This window comes from Dendropsophus ebraccatus, unplaced genomic scaffold, assembly GCF_027789765.1.
Source record: "Dendropsophus ebraccatus isolate aDenEbr1 unplaced genomic scaffold, aDenEbr1.pat pat_scaffold_616_ctg1, whole genome shotgun sequence".
Taxonomy (NCBI): domain Eukaryota; kingdom Metazoa; phylum Chordata; class Amphibia; order Anura; family Hylidae; genus Dendropsophus; species Dendropsophus ebraccatus.
This window is the reverse complement of record NW_027210215.1, coordinates 36,044-53,433: the sequence shown is the minus strand read 5'-3', so window position 1 is coordinate 53,433 and position 17,390 is coordinate 36,044.

The window sequence follows — 17,390 nt, the reverse complement described above, 5'->3', positions numbered from 1 at the left end:
ATTGTCCCTTTTCCCCAGCTAAATAGGTATGGCCACCATTCCCATTAGAGGATGCCATGATGCAATTACAAAGCCTCTGTGTGTCCAGGACAGTAGAAACCCCTCACAAGTGACCCCATTCTGGAAACTACACCCCATAAGGAATCTAAGAAGGGGGGCAGCGGGGATATGGCCCCCTGGTGATGGCCACATTTGGGACGTGAAAATGAAAAAAATTGTATTTTTTATTTTCTCGGCACATGTTTTACGTAAGTGCCCGTCACCAGTGGGGTCCATATGCTCACTGCACCCCTTGTTAGATTCCTTATGGGGTGTAGTTTCCAGAATGGGGTCACTTGTCGGGGGTTTCTACTGTCCTGGCAGCACAGGAGCTTTGTAATTGCGACATGGCCTCCATCCTCCATTCCAGCCTCTAAATGGCGCTCTGTCCCTTTGGTGGCTTGCCCTCTGCCCATATGGCACATTATGCCCACATGTGGGGTATTTTTGTACTCAAGGGAAACTACCCTAAACGTTTTGTGTTCATTTTCTTTTTTAACCCCTTGTGGAAATGGGAAAAATCAAGGCTAGACCAACATTTAGTGTAATTTTTGTAAAATTTTTACTCTAAATCATTAATCTTGTCATGATTTTTTCATTTTCACAAGGGGCTAAAAGATAAAAAAAAACACTAAATGTGTAGCTCAATTTCCCCTGAGTACGGAAATACCCCACATGTGGACATAAAGCACCATGCGGGTGCAGATTAAGCCTCCGAAGGGAAGGAGCGCCATTTGGTTTTTGAAGGCTGGATTTGGATGGAATGGATTTCGAGGGGCCATGTTGCATTCAAAAGGCCCCTGTGTTGCCAAGACAGTTGAAACCCCCCACAAGTGACCCCATTATGGAACATACACCCCTCAAGGAATGTAACAAGGGGTGTAGTGAGCATATGGACCCCACTGGTGACGGGCACAAATGTGGAACAATGTGACGTGAAAATGAAATATTACATTTTTTACACTATAATGTTGGTTTAGCCTTGAATTTATCATTTTCACAAGGGGTTAAAAGAGGGAAAAAAAACCCAAAATGTGTAGAGCAATTTCCCCCGAGTCCGTAAATACCCCATATGTGGACATAAAGCGCCATGTGGGCGCAGGGCAAGCCTCCGAAGGGAAGGAGCGCCATTTGGATTTTGGAGGTTGAATTTGGCTAGAATAGATGATGAACGCCATGTCGCATTTACAGAGCCCTCGTGCTGCCAAAACACTGGAAACCCCCCACAAGTGACCCCATTCTGGAAACTGCACCCCTCAGGGAATCTAACAAGCGGTGCAATGAGGATATGGACCCCTTGATGACGGGCACATTTGTGCCATGAAAGTGAAAAAATGAAAATATTCCCTTTCAAGTCACATTGTTCCACATTTGTGCCCGTCACCAGTGGGGTCCATATGCTCACTGCACCCCTTGTTAGATTCCTTGAGGGGTGTAGTTTCCAGAATGGGGTCACTTGTGGGGGGTTTCCAGTGTCTTGACAGCACGAGGGCTCTGTAAATGTGACGTGGCCCTTGAAATCCTTTCCAGTGAAATCCAGCTTCCAAAAGCCAATTGGCGTTCCTTCCCTTTGGAGGCTCGTCCTGCGCCCGCTTGGCACTTTATGTCCACATGTGGGGTATTTCCGTACTCGGGAGAAACTGCGCTAAACATTGTGTCTTTTTTTTCCTCTTATACCTTTAAGAAAATGAAAAATTGAAGGCTAGAACAATGTTTTAGTGTAAAAAATAACGCCATATTGTTCGGAAAATCTGTGAAGCACCCTTTCAAGTCACATTGTTCCACATTTGTGCCCGTCACCAGTGGGGTCCATATGCTCACCGCACCCCTTGTTACATTCCTTGAGGGGTGTAGTTTTCTAAATGGTGTCCCTTTAGGGTGTTTTTTAGGTTTTGGCACCCCAGAGCCTCTGCCAACCTGAAGTGGTACAGTCAGAAATGACCAAATATAACGGAGCCATTGAAATTCACTAGGCGCTCCTTTATATCTGAGGCTTGTGGTTGCGTCAAATAGCGCAATAGGGCCACATATGGGGTATTTCTATAAACTGCAGAAACGGGGCAATCAATATTGGGGTGCATTTCTCTGGTAGTAGGTTTATAATTATGAAAAATATTGGATTACAATAAAATCTCTGCACAGAAAATTAAAATTTTCAAATTTCTTACACACTTGGCTTTTATTTCTGTGACTCCCCTAAAGGGTTAAAACACTTTCTGGATCTGCTTTTGCAGAGTTTGGGGGGTGCAGTTTCTGAAATGGGGTGCTTTGTGGGGCTTTCTAACATACAGGCCCCTCAAATACACTTTAAACCTGAACAGGTCCCTAAAAATATCTGATTTTGAAATTTTACTGAAAATTTGGAAATTTGCTGCTAATGTTTTAAGCTTTCTATTGTCTAAAATAAATGAAAGATCGTTTAATAAATGCTGCCAACATAAAGTAGACATGTTGCTAATGCTATTTAAAATATAATTTATGTGGTATAACCACTTTCTGTATAAGCAAAAGTTTCAAAGTTGGAAAAATGCATTTTTTCTAATTTTTTCACGTTATTTGGGTTTTTTTCATAAAGATTCGTTATGAGTATCAACTCCAATTTTCCAGAAATGTAAAGTACAATATGTCACGAGAAAACAATCTCAGAATCAGCCGGATAGGTAAAAGCATCCCGAAGTTATTAATGAATAAAGTGACAATGGTCATATTCATAACATTTGTCTCTGTCATTAAGGCCATTTCAGGCCCGGTCCTTAAGGGGTTAATGTCAGTTAACTGTGTGGTTTGAGTGGCAGTGAATGATTTTATGATCTGCATCAGAGTCTGTACTCCCTCTCTTACACGGTACCCAAATAGTCCAACAGAAATGAGGGGAAATATGACCGACTTGATACCTCTTTCCACTGCGGTTGGGGTAGACAGGTATACTAAAGTGTTCCAGACTGCACTTTGCAACTGGCGCTTACAGTCATCAGCCTGACGAGTCATATCTGGGGCCCACTGCATGTATGATTAAAGCCACTGGTAAATCACCTGGGCCAGTAACTGCAATCCCTCCTGTAGCCACAGGGCCTTGTTCACTAACCAGCTGGTCACTATCCCTTTGTAGAGAGGGACCTGCTGCCAATGCTACAGACCGGGCCAGTCCTCCTTGATGCTTTAGATGCAGAGTCTACAATAACATCAGCGGTTGTATGTCATGGCCGCGGCGGCGTCCCGTGCTCCGGGCCGCCGCCGCGACTGCCATCCTGCCCAGGCAGCTGCCGGGGTCCTGGTGCAGGGACCTGGCGCTGCGGTCTGTTCGGCCCCGGGGGGCGCCTCACCTCATCCCGCTCCGCCTTCCGTCTGTGCCGGCCGGCGCGCGCGTCCCCGCCTCCTCGGGCGCGCGCGCGCCGGCTGTCTCAGATTTAAAGGGCCAGTCCGTCCCTAATTGGTAGTTGCACCCAATCACTCCCTATATATCCCAGCATGCCCTGTCCCCTGTGTTGGAGCCTCTACATGCTTCCCATAGCGTTTGGCCCAGCTCCCTGTTGTTCCTGATACCTGTCCTCTACCTGGTCCCTAGTCTTTGTTCCTGTTTCCTGCCCGCTACCCAGTCCCTACTCCTAGTCCCTGGTTCCTGCTTCCCGTCTCACTGCTGTTCCTGTGTTCAGCCTGTCACCTGCGGTACGCCTACACGCCACTGTCAGTACCTGCTCCTGCCACGCCCCGCCTGCCGTCACCAGCAACCAAACCAGGGGTAGCGACCTGGGGGGTCGTCTGCCGCAGCAAGTCCATCCCGCTTTGCGGCGGGCTCTGGTGAAAACCAGCGGCCCCTTAGACTCCGCTCCCTGGTGAGGTTTGTGCCATCGCTGGTGCCGGTCCAGTGGATCCACTACTCCAGGCGTTACATTGTAGTTGTAATATCCCCTAACCCCACCGTGAAAGATATCTGTTGCCCACTTTTTCCTGCATAACTTTTAAGCACTCTACCATTCCATTGTGCGACTGGTGGTTGGACAGGGTCAAATTCTCTTCATCCGGAATCCCTTCCAGTGGATCTAGTATCCGGTTGTATTGCCTGTCTCCGATTACGGAGCATGGCTTGAGCTTCCGAAGTGTTGAGAAAATCAATTAAGTTAGGGAAAATGGCGGCAGGCTTAGGGCCTTGCGTGTCACCATGCGTTCCACCTTGGGCTTGGGCGGAAACAGGGCCTTGGTAATAGGAACTGGAAGGGGTGAGTACCGGATATAGAGGGGCAACAGGCAAGGCCTGAGGTGTCACCTCATGGGGCGGGACTTTGGATACGCTCTCGACAAGGTGCGGCTTGTGGGCGCCACAATTATTATATATGTCTCGCCAATCAGGATTCTGCACACCACACTTAAAACAGGTCCACCCTCGGTGACCAGAACCAGCACCATTATAGGGCGGTGGCTCTGATTTCTTAACAATAGGGTCCATTGTGGGGGTAAGGTCAGTCTGGGGAGTTTCAGGAAGGGATTTATCGACATTTTTCACATAACCATATAATTCTTCACATCCTGCATCTCCTCCCATGCCCTTGACTTCCTAAAAAGCCTTCTGACTGTAATGTCCGTGCCATCCGGAGGTGGGCTTGTGCCGTCTCCAGGAGGCCTTTGTCCTCCAACATGCCTCGCGACTCTTCGGTCATCTTTCTCCATATACTCAGCTGAAGCCTCCCAGTGGTCGGCAATTCAGCGAGTTTATACAGCTTCTGGGCATCCTTCACATATTTCTTGCCTTCCCTGACCCGAACTAAATCCACTGCCGTCTGTGCACCGTCTGGCAGTGTGTGCTTCCTTTTAAACAATCTCAACATGTTTACAGCCTGGTGATATTACTTATCCGTGTAGCTACTCACCGGATATGTGACTCCACAATCACCATTTGGAACCACCAAGACCAGGTTACAGGCTCCGAGTGTTAGGTCCCCAACCACAGATTGTTGTCACTGGGTAATATCTACATACACATACACGTCTACCTCAGATAGCACTTGCTCTGTTTTCTTTCTCGGACTAGCAGCCTTGTGCCTAGGCTAGATGCTGCGATTGTTTACTTTCTATAAAGAGTTAATTTGAGTCAGCTTCTAGCAAAACATATGACTGCAAGTTTCACTTTCTCTTTCCTTTGAATCTGCAAAGAAATCTTCTGATTAAGTGAACCACAAGCGACTAAGCAACTGATGATGAGCCGGTGAACAGTTAAAGTTCAGACCACGGCACACAGACCAATACCGTTGTATCACCTCAACGTGGAACACCGATCCAGATGGACCCCCAAGTCAGACAACAACTCACTGACGATCACTGGCAAATGACACATATAAATATGCATACACTCACCGTGACTCTGATGAGGGTGATCAAGCCTCGGGTCAGTGAATCGCGGTCCAACACCAAGGGTCTGGCACGGGTCGATGGTCCTCAATGGTCCTCTGGCCGTGGCCCCACGCTTGGGCGCCAATTGATGGGGTCGTGACTCCCGCCAAGGACAGGGGTCACTTTAATAGTGGTCAGTCACTTGCTCCAAATCATTCAGGCAGGTGCGCGCACACTAAGAAAGACTCTGACGCAAAATTCAGCTTCAATCTCAGTCCCTGCAGTGTTAGCCCTTGGGATCATCACACGGCACTGAGGTTTATTATAGAGAAAATAAAAGTTTACACACAGTACAAAGAAAGGGCGTGTTTAAAGCAGATAGTAAGCATCTCTATCTTGTATCCGACTGTGTTGTCCCTCGCTGTATTCTGAAATGTTCTCACATCTTGTTACTATTGTATCGGCTCTCAGGCATACTTGGCAGGATACAGGCACCATCTTAAATTGCATAAGCATTGCTCGTCCGTTTAAAGGAAAATATAATTTCTCAATATAAAAGTATAAAAACATGGAACTACCCTCACAAGACACATACGACGCGAAAACTCGTCTGAATCAGATATGAGTCAGATATACTATAAGAAAACAACGTTTAGATTTACCTGTATCTAAACACTTCACCAAAGCAGCAAATAATGAAAATGATTAAACATTTATTTTACTGGATCAAGTACCAATATTGCCTAGAGGGGGTGATAGACATACAAGTCTCCCAATAAAAGGATTGGAATGGATTTTCCGCTTGAATATTGAATTCAAAGTAATGTCTAAGTACTGTAAATGAGTTGTTCTCTGAGATATGACATTTTGTGGAGCGCTTTGACTTAAGTGTAAGAGCAACACTAGAGCCCCAGTTCACACAACATTAGTATACTTACCTGTTTTTCTTTCATTTATAGATTGTGATCAAGCGATCAGTGGAGATGGGAGAACAGTGATCACTCCGCGTATAATACTCTGCCTGCACATCTGCAATTGAGTCATGAATTATTGTGGTATATGACCCCGGAAGCAGCATTTTATTCACAAGACCGTGGTGAGCCCCCCACAGATTCGGAGTGAAATTGCCTGACTACGCTCTGGTGAGGAGGGGAACATGATCTCCGTTTGTGTACGGTGGGAGAAATCCTAACTGTACGCATCTGTGCTAATAGGTGAGCCCTCCACATTGGTCATAATTCACTGAGAAGCTTCAGACGGGTCAGAAGTAATACCGACCACCAGGCGGCTAACCTGCAATTTAGCCGCTCGTTCAGACGGACACGCACCTAGTTGCGTTTTAGTGAGCGATACGTACCAAAGTTATTGTGATCTCGGCAGATAAATGCGCGAAGGGGTGAACACTGCTGCCCATCTCTTTTAGTATGTTAATTCTTCTGGATTTCCAGGATATGTTTGCACAAAGGACTTGTCACATTCACGGACTTTGGCACTAATTTGGGACTAGAAATGCTCCCCATATGGACACTTGTCATTTTGTGAAGAAAATCAATATATGTTGAGTTACTGTTACAAATATATGCACTTTTGTATGGTACTGAAATAATCTTTATCACTTTGTAAATCACGTGATGCATGTGATTAATTGCGCTTGTGTGGAGTTGTGTGATATATAACCCCGCCAGGGGAGTGTGCTCACTAGCTGGAAAAAAGTCCTTACCGATAGGACTGAAACGTCCCTGCTGTGTTGTTTTTGATTCATGGAATAAATCATCATTGTTTTCACTGAAGCCATCGGAGTGCCGCTACAATTTGTTATATATATATATATGGTTGTGTTAGGGTTTATGTTGTGCCGCTACAATTTGTTATATATTTAGCCAAGCACCAGCGGATCCTGGTACTGTAGCTGGCACCCACCTGCATTTAACCGAGTGCTGCAAACTGTTTGTATACTATATGTGTATATATATATATAAGCACAGGTCTTATATAGTCCTTCACCACAATCTCTCCGCTCCTCAGCACTAGCAGAGCCAATGTTATATAGCAAGGTGACCGACAACCCATCCCAGAGGGAAGGAAACAGAGGGGAGACGACCATTATATCCCATCCCCCTCCATATGTTACTGAACTACAACTATACAGCTACACATGTGTCCCTGACAGGACAACACCCAACCCACACCCCAGCATGCTCATCTCTAACGTTATACCAGGAGAAGCCCCGCCCACTCCTGTCACATGATCACAGGTCCTTCACCACAATCTCTTCTCTCCTGCACTGCTGAGCTCCGCCCCCACATGTACTGGTCACATGATTGTGACATCATCTCAGGTCCTACCCCTCCAGCATCTACCAGATACATAGCAACTCCTGGTTCGGTTGAGACTAGAATGTAGTTGCCAGAAGTAGGTCCTACCATTAGAGTCCGGAATCTAGCCCATTCACTGTGAGCAGGCTAGAATGTAGTTGCCAGAGGTAGGTCCTACCCCTGGAACCCGTAGTTGCCAGAAGTAGGTCCTACCCCTGGAGTCCGGAATCTAGCTCATTCACTGTAAGCAGGCTAGAATGTAGTTGCCAGAGGTAGGTCCTACCCCTGGAGCCCGTAGTTGCCAGAAGTAGGTCCTACCCCTGGAGCCCGTAGTTGCCAGAAGTAGGTCCTACCCCTGGAGTCTGTAATCTAGCTCATTCACTATGAGCAGGCTAGAATGTAGTTGCCAGAGGTAGGTCCTACCCCTGGAGTCCGGAATCTAGCTCATTCACTGTAAGCAGGCTAGAATGTAGTTGCCAGAGGTAGGTCCTACCCCTGGAGCCCGTAGTTGCCAGAAGTAGGTCCTACCCCTGGAGTCCGGAATCTAGCCCATTCACTGTGAGCAGGCTAGAATGTAATTGCCAGAGGTAGGTCCTACCCCTGAAGCCCGTAGTTGCCAGAAGTAGCTCCTACCCCTGGAGCCTGTAGTTGCCAGAAGTAGCTCCTACCCCTGGAGCCTGTAGTTGCCAGAAGTAGCTCCTACCCCTGGAGTCCGGAATCTAGCCCATTCACTATGAGCAGCCTAAAATGTAGTTGCCAGAGGTAGGTCCTACCCCTGAAGCCCGTAGTTGCCAGAAGTAGGTCCTACCCCTGGAGTCCGTAATCTAGCTCATTCACTGTAAGCAGGCTAGAATGTAGTTGCCAGAGGTAGGTCCTACCATTGGAGTCTGTAGTTGCCAGAAGTAGCTCCTACCCCTGGAGTCCGGAATCTAGCTCATTCACTGTGAGCAGGCTAGAATGTAGTTGCCAGAGGTAGGTCCTACCATTGGAGTCTGTAGTTGCCAGAAGTAGGTCCTACCCCTGGAGTCCGGAATATAGCTCATTCACTGTGAGCAGGCTAGAATGTAGTTGACAGAGGTAGGTCCTACCCCTGAAGCCCGTAGTTGCCAGAAGTAGCTCCTACCCCTGGAGTCCGGAATGTAGCTCATTCACTGTGAGCAGGCTAGAATGTAGTTGCCAGAGGTAGGTCCTACCCCTGGAGCCCATAGTTGCCAGAAGTAGGTCCTACCCCTGGAGCCCGTAGTTGCCAGAAGTAGGTCCTACCCCTGGAGTCTGTAATCTAGCTCATTCACTATGAGCAGGCTAGAATGTAGTTGCCAGAGGTAGGTCCTACCATTGGAGTCTGTAGTTGCCAGAAGTAGGTCCTACCCCTGGAGTCCGGAATCTAGCTCATTCACTATGAGCAGGCTAGAATGTAGTTGCCAGAGGTAGGTCCTACCCCTGGAACCCGTAGTTGCCAGAAGTAGGTCCTACCCCTGGAGTCCAGAATCTAGCTCATTCACTGTGAGCGGGCTAGAATGTAGTTGCCAGAGGTAGGTCCTACCATTGGAGTCTGTAGTTGCCAGAAGTAGGTCCTACCCCTGGAGTCCGGAATCTAGCTCATTCACTGTGAGCAGGCTAGAATGTAGTTGCCAGAGGTAGGTCCTACCCCTGAAGCCCGTAGTTGCCAGAAGTAGCTCCTACCCCTGGAGCCTGTAGTTGCCAGAAGTAGCTCCTACCCCTGGAGTCCGGAATCTAGCCCATTCACTATGAGCAGCCTAAAATGTAGTTGCCAGAGGTAGGTCCTACCCCTGAAGCCCGTAGTTGCCAGAAGTAGGTCCTACCCCTGGAGTCCGTAATCTAGCTCATTCACTATGAGCAGGCTAGAATGTAGTTGCCAGAGGTAGGTCCTACCATTGGAGTCTGTAGTTGCCAGAAGTAGCTCCTACCCCTGGAGTCCGGAATCTAGCTCATTCACTGTGAGCAGGCTAGAATGTAGTTGCCAGAGGTAGGTCCTACCATTGGAGTCTGTAGTTGCCAGAAGTAGGTCCTACCCCTGGAGTCCGGAATATAGCTCATTCACTGTGAGCAGGCTAGAATGTAGTTGCCAGAGGTAGGTCCTACCCCTGAAGCCCGTAGTTGCCAGAAGTAGCTCCTACCCCTGGAGTCCGGAATGTAGCTCATTCACTGTGAGCAGGCTAGAATGTAGTTGCCAGAGGTAGGTCCTACCCCTGGAGCCCGTAGTTGCCAGAAGTAGGTCCTACCCCTGGAGCCCGTAGTTGCCAGAAGTAGGTCCTTCCCCTGGAGTCCGGAATCTAGCTCATTTACTGTGAGCAGGCTAGAATGTAGTTGCCAGAGGTAGGTCCTACCCCTGGAGCCCATAGTTGCCAGAAGTAGGTCCTACCCTGGAGCCCGTAGTTGCCAGAAGTAGGTCCTACCCCTGGAGTCTGTAATCTAGCTCATTCACTATGAGCAGGCTAGAATGTAGTTGCCAGAGGTAGGTCCTACCATTGGAGTCTGTAGTTGCCAGAAGTAGGTCCTACCCCTGGAGTCCGGAATCTAGCTCATTCACTGTAAGCAGGCTAGAATGTAGTTGCCAGAGGTAGGTCCTACCATTGGAGTCTGTAGTTGCCAGAAGTAGGTCCTACCCCTGGAGTCCGGAATCTAGCTCATTCACTATGAGCAGGCTAGAATGTAGTTGCCAGAGGTAGGTCCTACCCCTGGAACCCGTAGTTGCCAGAAGTAGGTCCTACCCCTGGAGTCCAGAATCTAGCTCATTCACTGTGAGCGGGCTAGAATGTAGTTGCCAGAGGTAGGTCCTACCATTGGAGTCTGTAGTTGCCAGAAGTAGGTCCTACCCCTGGAGTCCGGAATCTAGCTCATTCACTGTGAGCAGGCTAGAATGTAGTTGCCAGAGGTAGGTCCTACCCTGAAGCCCGTAGTTGCCAGAAGTAGCTCCTACCCCTGGAGCCTGTAGTTGCCAGAAGTAGCTCCTACCCCTGGAGTCCGGAATCTAGCCCATTCACTATGAGCAGCCTAAAATGTAGTTGCCAGAGGTAGGTCCTACCCCTGAAGCCCGTAGTTGCCAGAAGTAGGACCTACCTCTGGCGTCCGGAATCTAGCTCATTCACTATGAGCAGGCTAGAATGTAGTTGCCAGAGGTAGGTCCTACCATTGGAGTCTGTAGTTGCCAGAAGTAGCTCCTACCCCTGGAGTCCGGAATCTAGCTCATTCACTGTGAGCAGGCTAGAATGTAGTTGCCAGAGGTAGGTCCTACCATTGGAGTCTGTAGTTGCCAGAAGTAGCTCCTACCCCTGGAGTCCGGAATGTAGCTCATTCACTGTGAGCAGGCTAGAATGTAGTTGCCAGAGGTAGGTCCTACCCCTGCAGCCCGTAGTTGCCAGAAGTAGGTCCTACCCCTGGAGCCCGTAGTTGCCAGAAGTAGGTCCTACCCCTGGAGTCTGTAATCTAGCTCATTCACTATGAGCAGGCTAAAATGTAGTTGCCAGAGGTAGGTCCTACCATTGGAGTCTGTAGTTGCCAGAAGTAGGTCCTACCCCTGGAGTCCGGAATCTAGCTCATTCACTGTAAGCAGGCTAGAATGTAGTTGCCAGAGGTAGGTCCTACCATTGGAGTCTGTAGTTGCCAGAAGTAGGTCCTACCCCTGGAGTCCGGAATCTAGCCCATTCACTATGAGCAGCCTAAAATGTAGTTGCCAGAGGTAGGTCCTACCCCTGAAGCCCGTAGTTGCCAGAAGTAGGTCCTACCCCTGGAGTCCGTAATCTAGCTCATTCACTGTAAGCAGGCTAGAATGTAGTTGCCAGAGGTAGGTCCTACCATTGGAGTCTGTAGTTGCCAGAAGTAGCTCCTACCCCTGGAGTCCGGAATCTAGCTCATTCACTGTGAGCAGGCTAGAATGTAGTTGCCAGAGGTAGGTCCTACCATTGGAGTCTATAGTTGCCAGAAGTAGGTCCTACCCCTGGAGTCCGGAATATAGCTCATTCACTGTGAGCAGGCTAGAATGTAGTTGCCAGAGGTAGGTCCTACCCCTGAAGCCCGTAGTTGCCAGAAGTAGCTCCTACCCCTGGAGTCCGGAATGTAGCTCATTCACTGTGAGCAGGCTAGAATGTAGTTGCCAGAGGTAGGTCCTACCCCTGGAGCCCGTAGTTGCCAGAAGTAGGTCCTACCCCTGGAGCCCGTAGTTGCCAGAAGTAGGTCCTTCCCCTGGAGTCCGGAATCTAGCTCATTTACTGTGAGCAGGCTAGAATGTAGTTGCCAGAGGTAGGTCCTACCCCTGGAGCCCATAGTTGCCAGAAGTAGGTCCTACCCCTGGAGCCCGTAGTTGCCAGAAGTAGGTCCTACCCCTGGAGTCTGTAATCTAGCTCATTCACTATGAGCAGGCTAGAATGTAGTTGCCAGAGGTAGGTCCTACCATTGGAGTCTGTAGTTGCCAGAAGTAGGTCCTACCCCTGGAGTCCGGAATCTAGCTCATTCACTGTAAGCAGGCTAGAATGTAGTTGCCAGAGGTAGGTCCTACCATTGGAGTCTGTAGTTGCCAGAAGTAGGTCCTACCCCTGGAGTCCGGAATCTAGCTCATTCACTATGAGCAGGCTAGAATGTAGTTGCCAGAGGTAGGTCCTACCCCTGGAACCCGTAGTTGCCAGAAGTAGGTCCTACCCCTGGAGTCCAGAATCTAGCTCATTCACTGTGAGCGGGCTAGAATGTAGTTGCCAGAGGTAGGTCCTACCATTGGAGTCTGTAGTTGCCAGAAGTAGGTCCTACCCCTGGAGTCCGGAATCTAGCTCATTCACTGTGAGCAGGCTAGAATGTAGTTGCCAGAGGTAGGTCCTACCCCTGAAGCCCGTAGTTGCCAGAAGTAGCTCCTACCCCTGGAGCCTGTAGTTGCCAGAAGTAGCTCCTACCCCTGGAGTCCGGAATCTAGCCCATTCACTATGAGCAGCCTAAAATGTAGTTGCCAGAGGTAGGTCCTACCCCTGAAGCCCGTAGTTGCCAGAAGTAGGTCCTACCCCTGGAGTCCGGAATCTAGCTCATTCACTATGAGCAGGCTAGAATGTAGTTGCCAGAGGTAGGTCCTACCATTGGAGTCTGTAGTTGCCAGAAGTAGCTCCTACCCCTGGAGTCCGGAATCTAGCTCATTCACTGTGAGCAGGCTAGAATGTAGTTGCCAGAGGTAGGTCCTACCATTGGAGTCTGTAGTTGCCAGAAGTAGGTCCTACCCCTGGAGTCCGGAATATAGCTCATTCACTGTGAGCAGGCTAGAATGTAGTTGCCAGAGGTAGGTCCTACCCCTGAAGCCCGTAGTTGCCAGAAGTAGCTCCTACCCCTGGAGTCCGGAATGTAGCTCATTCACTGTGAGCAGGCTAGAATGTAGTTGCCAGAGGTAGGTCCTACCCCTGAAGCCCGTAGTTGCCAGAAGTAGCTCCTACCACTGGAGTCCGGAATCTAGCCCATTCACTATGAGCAGCCTAAAATGTAGTTGCCAGAGGTAGGTCCTACCCCTGAAGCCCGTAGTTGCCAGAAGTAGGTCCTACCCCTGGAGTCCGTAATCTAGCTCATTCACTATGAGCAGGCTAGAATGTAGTTGCCAGAGGTAGGTCCTACCCTTGGAGTCTGTAGTTGCCAGAAGTAGCTCCTACCCCTGGAGTCCGGAATCTAGCTCATTCACTGTGAGCAGGCTAGAATGTAGTTGCCAGAGGTAGGTCCTACCATTGGAGTCTGTAGTTGCCAGAAGTAGGTCCTACCCCTGGAGCCCGTAGTTGCCAGAAGTAGGTCCTACCCCTGGAGTCCATAATCTAGCTCATTCACTATGAGCAGGCTAGAATGTAGTTGCCAGAGGTAGGTCCTACCCCTGGAGCCCGTAGTTGCCAGAAGTAGGTCCTACCCCTGGAGTCCAGAATCTAGCTCATTCATTGTAAGCAGGCTAGAATGTAGTTGCCAGAGGTAGGTCCTACCATTGGAGTCTGTAGTTGCCAGAAGTAGCTCCTACCCCTGGAGTCCGGAATCTAGCTCATTCACTGTGAGCAGGCTAGAATGTAGTTGCCAGAGGTAGGTCCTACCCCTGGAGTCCCTGGTTGTCAGAGATTGGGGGTGGGGGGCTTTGGTAACCTCCATGGCAACTCATCACTCACTAAAAAGCTGAGCCTGACGGGGGGGCGTGTCTAGCCATGCTGCTGTGAGGACGTGTTCTGCAGAGCTCCTCCAGGCCCATTCACCATCCAAAGGCATCCTGCACCTCAATCATGGGGAAAACCTCCAGAAAGCTCAGGGGAGGCTCCTCCACCCGTGCCTGCTCACCCCAGGGGGAAATTGGCCATTATGTCCTCCGGCCAGAGGCATCATCCTCACACCAGATGATGGAGCTGCAGGGGAAGGAAGATGGCCGCCGCCATGAGGACCCTGTGCCCGTCACCCCCTCAGCGGCCCGCTTACGGTCAGCCACCCCATCCACTGCTGCCCGCGCTCCGGAGGATCCGGCAGCCTCCTCCCGGCCACAACATTGCCACGGGGATCCGGCACAGGCCTCCCGCCCTTCCCCCTCACCATCCCCTCCAGGATCCGGCGGCCATCTTGCCCGGACGCACGGCGCAGGAGATGCGACACAGGAGCTACCTGCACCACCATCAGCCGTGGGAGAGCTGCGCCCGGGGCCCCATCAGGTACCTCTAGACTGTGCCCACTGTCTGGCGCCCCTCTCCTCCTGCCCCTCTCCTCATAACAGCCCCCGGCAGGTTGAGGCCCAAATCCAAGATGGCGCCCCCCTCACTGCCCCAGAAGCGGCCGTCACTGCACCCCCTGCTGCAGCACTGAACCCAGCGGCGCCCATATGGGTGCAATCTGCCCAGGACTTGGCATGGTTCTCCCCCCCCACTTCTTCCCCCCTCAGCCAGGGAGCCCCCGCACCCCCACTTGCCCTAGCTCCGGTGGGCACACAGGGTGGCCTATCCCCTGCATGGTCCTCAGGATCCTCGTGGGGGGGCTCCCCTGCACGTAATCAGGCCGCACTTGGTCACACAGTGGCCTTAGTACATGCCCCTGCAGGCTCCTCTCCACCCAAGGGACTGTTGCTGGACATTCACCCCTCAATTCCTCCTTCCCTGGTTGGCACCCCACCGATATTCAGACAAGCTACACAGCACCCTCCTCTCTGTACCCAGGAGCTACCATTGCATTTGTCCTCCTCCTGCACTTCTGGCCTTGATGATAGTAGACCTGCATCTCTGGCGGATCTCAAGATCCTTACTCAATCCTTACCCACTAGGAGTGACATCTCAATTCTAGCTAAACAACTGGTGGACGAGTGCAAGCAAGAGTTTGCGCAGTTTCGTACTGAATTAACAGCGGTCTCCACCAGAGTGGATAACCTGGAGGTCGCTCAGGAGACCACATCCACCTCTCTGTCTGCCTTACAGTCCACTGTGAACTTGCATACTGACCAACTGTTTGTCCTCCAGCAACACATGGACGATATAGAAAACCGCAATCGGAGGAACAACTTGCGGATCCGGGGGCTTCCTGAGTCGATTGCTTCATCGGACCTGTTTGCTGTTCTCTCCGGTATTTTTAACGATCTCCTGGAGCAGCCGCCTAACACACACATAGAACTAGATAGGGCGCATAGGGCGCTACGCCCACCCAGTCGAGATGACCAGAACCCCAGGGATGTTATCTGTCGGGTTCATTTTTACTCCACTAAGGAAGAAATTCTCCTGAGGGCCCGCAAACGACGTGCTGTGGTGTATAGGGGGGCTCACCTCCTCATTCTGCCTGACCTTTCCCGACACACGCTGGCTCAGAGAGCGGCCCTGCGCCCCCTGTTGGACATTCTCAGAGACCGCAATATACCCTTTCGCTGGGGCTATCCTTTTGCGCTGACTGTCCGCCGGAATGGCCGCACCCTCACTCTACGGGCCCCCGCTGATGTTCCGGATTTCCTCAGGGACCTTGACATCACTGGCCTCACTCTCCCGGAATGGCCTTCCCTCCTCTCTTCGACCCGGGGTGCCAAGAGACCTCTCTCACCTAGAGACCCAGCATCTATCACTCAAGGACTCCCTCCGAGATCGCCACGCCGGCACGGGCCCCGTAGATCCTCGCCCCCTGCGCCTCGGCCCTCAGAGTCATTGCGCAAATGAGATGGAGCCATCTGAAATGGAACACCGCAGATGCTTCCCGTGGAGGGACCTTCGATGCTATCTTTTCTAACACAGTGATTGTTGCTGTTTGACACCTTGTTCATATTGCCCCCTACATCTGTCTATATTGCATCCTTTTTCTGTTCTGCCTCCCCTGGGCAGGTTCTGTTCTATATCTGGTACAGCCCTCATAGTTCTATCCCTGTTTAACCGTTAGTCATAGTTTTGCTTGTTTGCCTTAACATACTTTCCTCAAGGTCTGTGAGGAGCCCTCTGCACCGCGCATACGGTACTTGTCTGCCTCTCTCCCCCCATAGGTGGGACACCGGACCCGAGTTTTCTCTGGTTTGGTAGCCCTTCAGCTGTGCTTTTGTTGAGAATACGCTGCAATTTTATTCCTTGCTGCTTGTATATTTGTACTCGTGTTGTGTTCTCCCACCTTCCTACCCCACCCCCCTGTTTGTCCTTCACTAATTGTTTTTCCTTTTTTCCAGAGTCGGTTGTCCCTGACGGCCCTTCTTTAGGGTCTCCACGGCCCTCTCCGTAACGCCCCTTGCCCGCACCCCATGGCGAACCTTCATGTTGCCTCTTTTAATGTGCAGGGACTGAACACACCCGGGAAGCGATCACAGATCCTACATCACTTCCACCGTAGAAAGGTACATGTCCTCTGTCTACAGGAAACACATTTCAAGGTCAACCACGCCCCCGCTATCCGTCATAGACATTACACTCAGTGGTTTTTCTCTAACAACCCCGAGGCTAGAACCAAGGGAGTGGCTATTGCCATACATAAGAATTTGCCCTGCCAGATCCTTCACTGCATTACAGACCCGGCGGCTAGGTACCTTATCCTCTCCTTATCTGTTAATGGTCACGTTTTCACTATTATCAATGCCTATGCTTTCTGATTGAGCTGTCACTACCTGTGGTCAAGGGGACTGTAATCCTGTGCGGTGACCTTAACTTAACTTTGAATCCGTCTATGGATAACTCCTCGGGTCGATCGTCTATCTCCTACGCGGCCATAAAGAGGGTCAAGCGAGCCTTTCTGTCGCTGCAACTTTATGATGCCTGGCGGCTGTCGCACTCAGCTGATCGGGACTATAGTTTCTATTCCAACCCCCATGGGACTTATAGTCGCATTGACCACATTCTCATACAGCATAGTGCCCTGCCATGGCTCTCCTACACCTCTATTGGCAACATTTTATGGTCAGACCATGCCCCTGTCTTCTGCTCCCTCACACTCCCTTTCCTGTCCAAGCCTCACTGGACCTGGCGTTTGAATGAGTCCCTCCTCTTGGACACCGTTTGTGTTGCTGACCTTAAACAATCGGTCACGCACTTTTGTTCCGATCATGCTGTGGATACTACTTCCCCTATTATTCAATGGGAAGCTCTCAAGTGTGTCCTCCGAGGAGTCCTCATTAAACACGGTTCCAGACTTAAGAGGGAGAAGGCGGCTTCCCTGACAAAAGCGCTTGCTAAGGTTTCCTCCCTTGAGCTCGCCCACAAACATGCTCTGTCTCTCCCGATTCTGAGGGACTTACAAGCTGCACGCTCGGAGGTTAAACG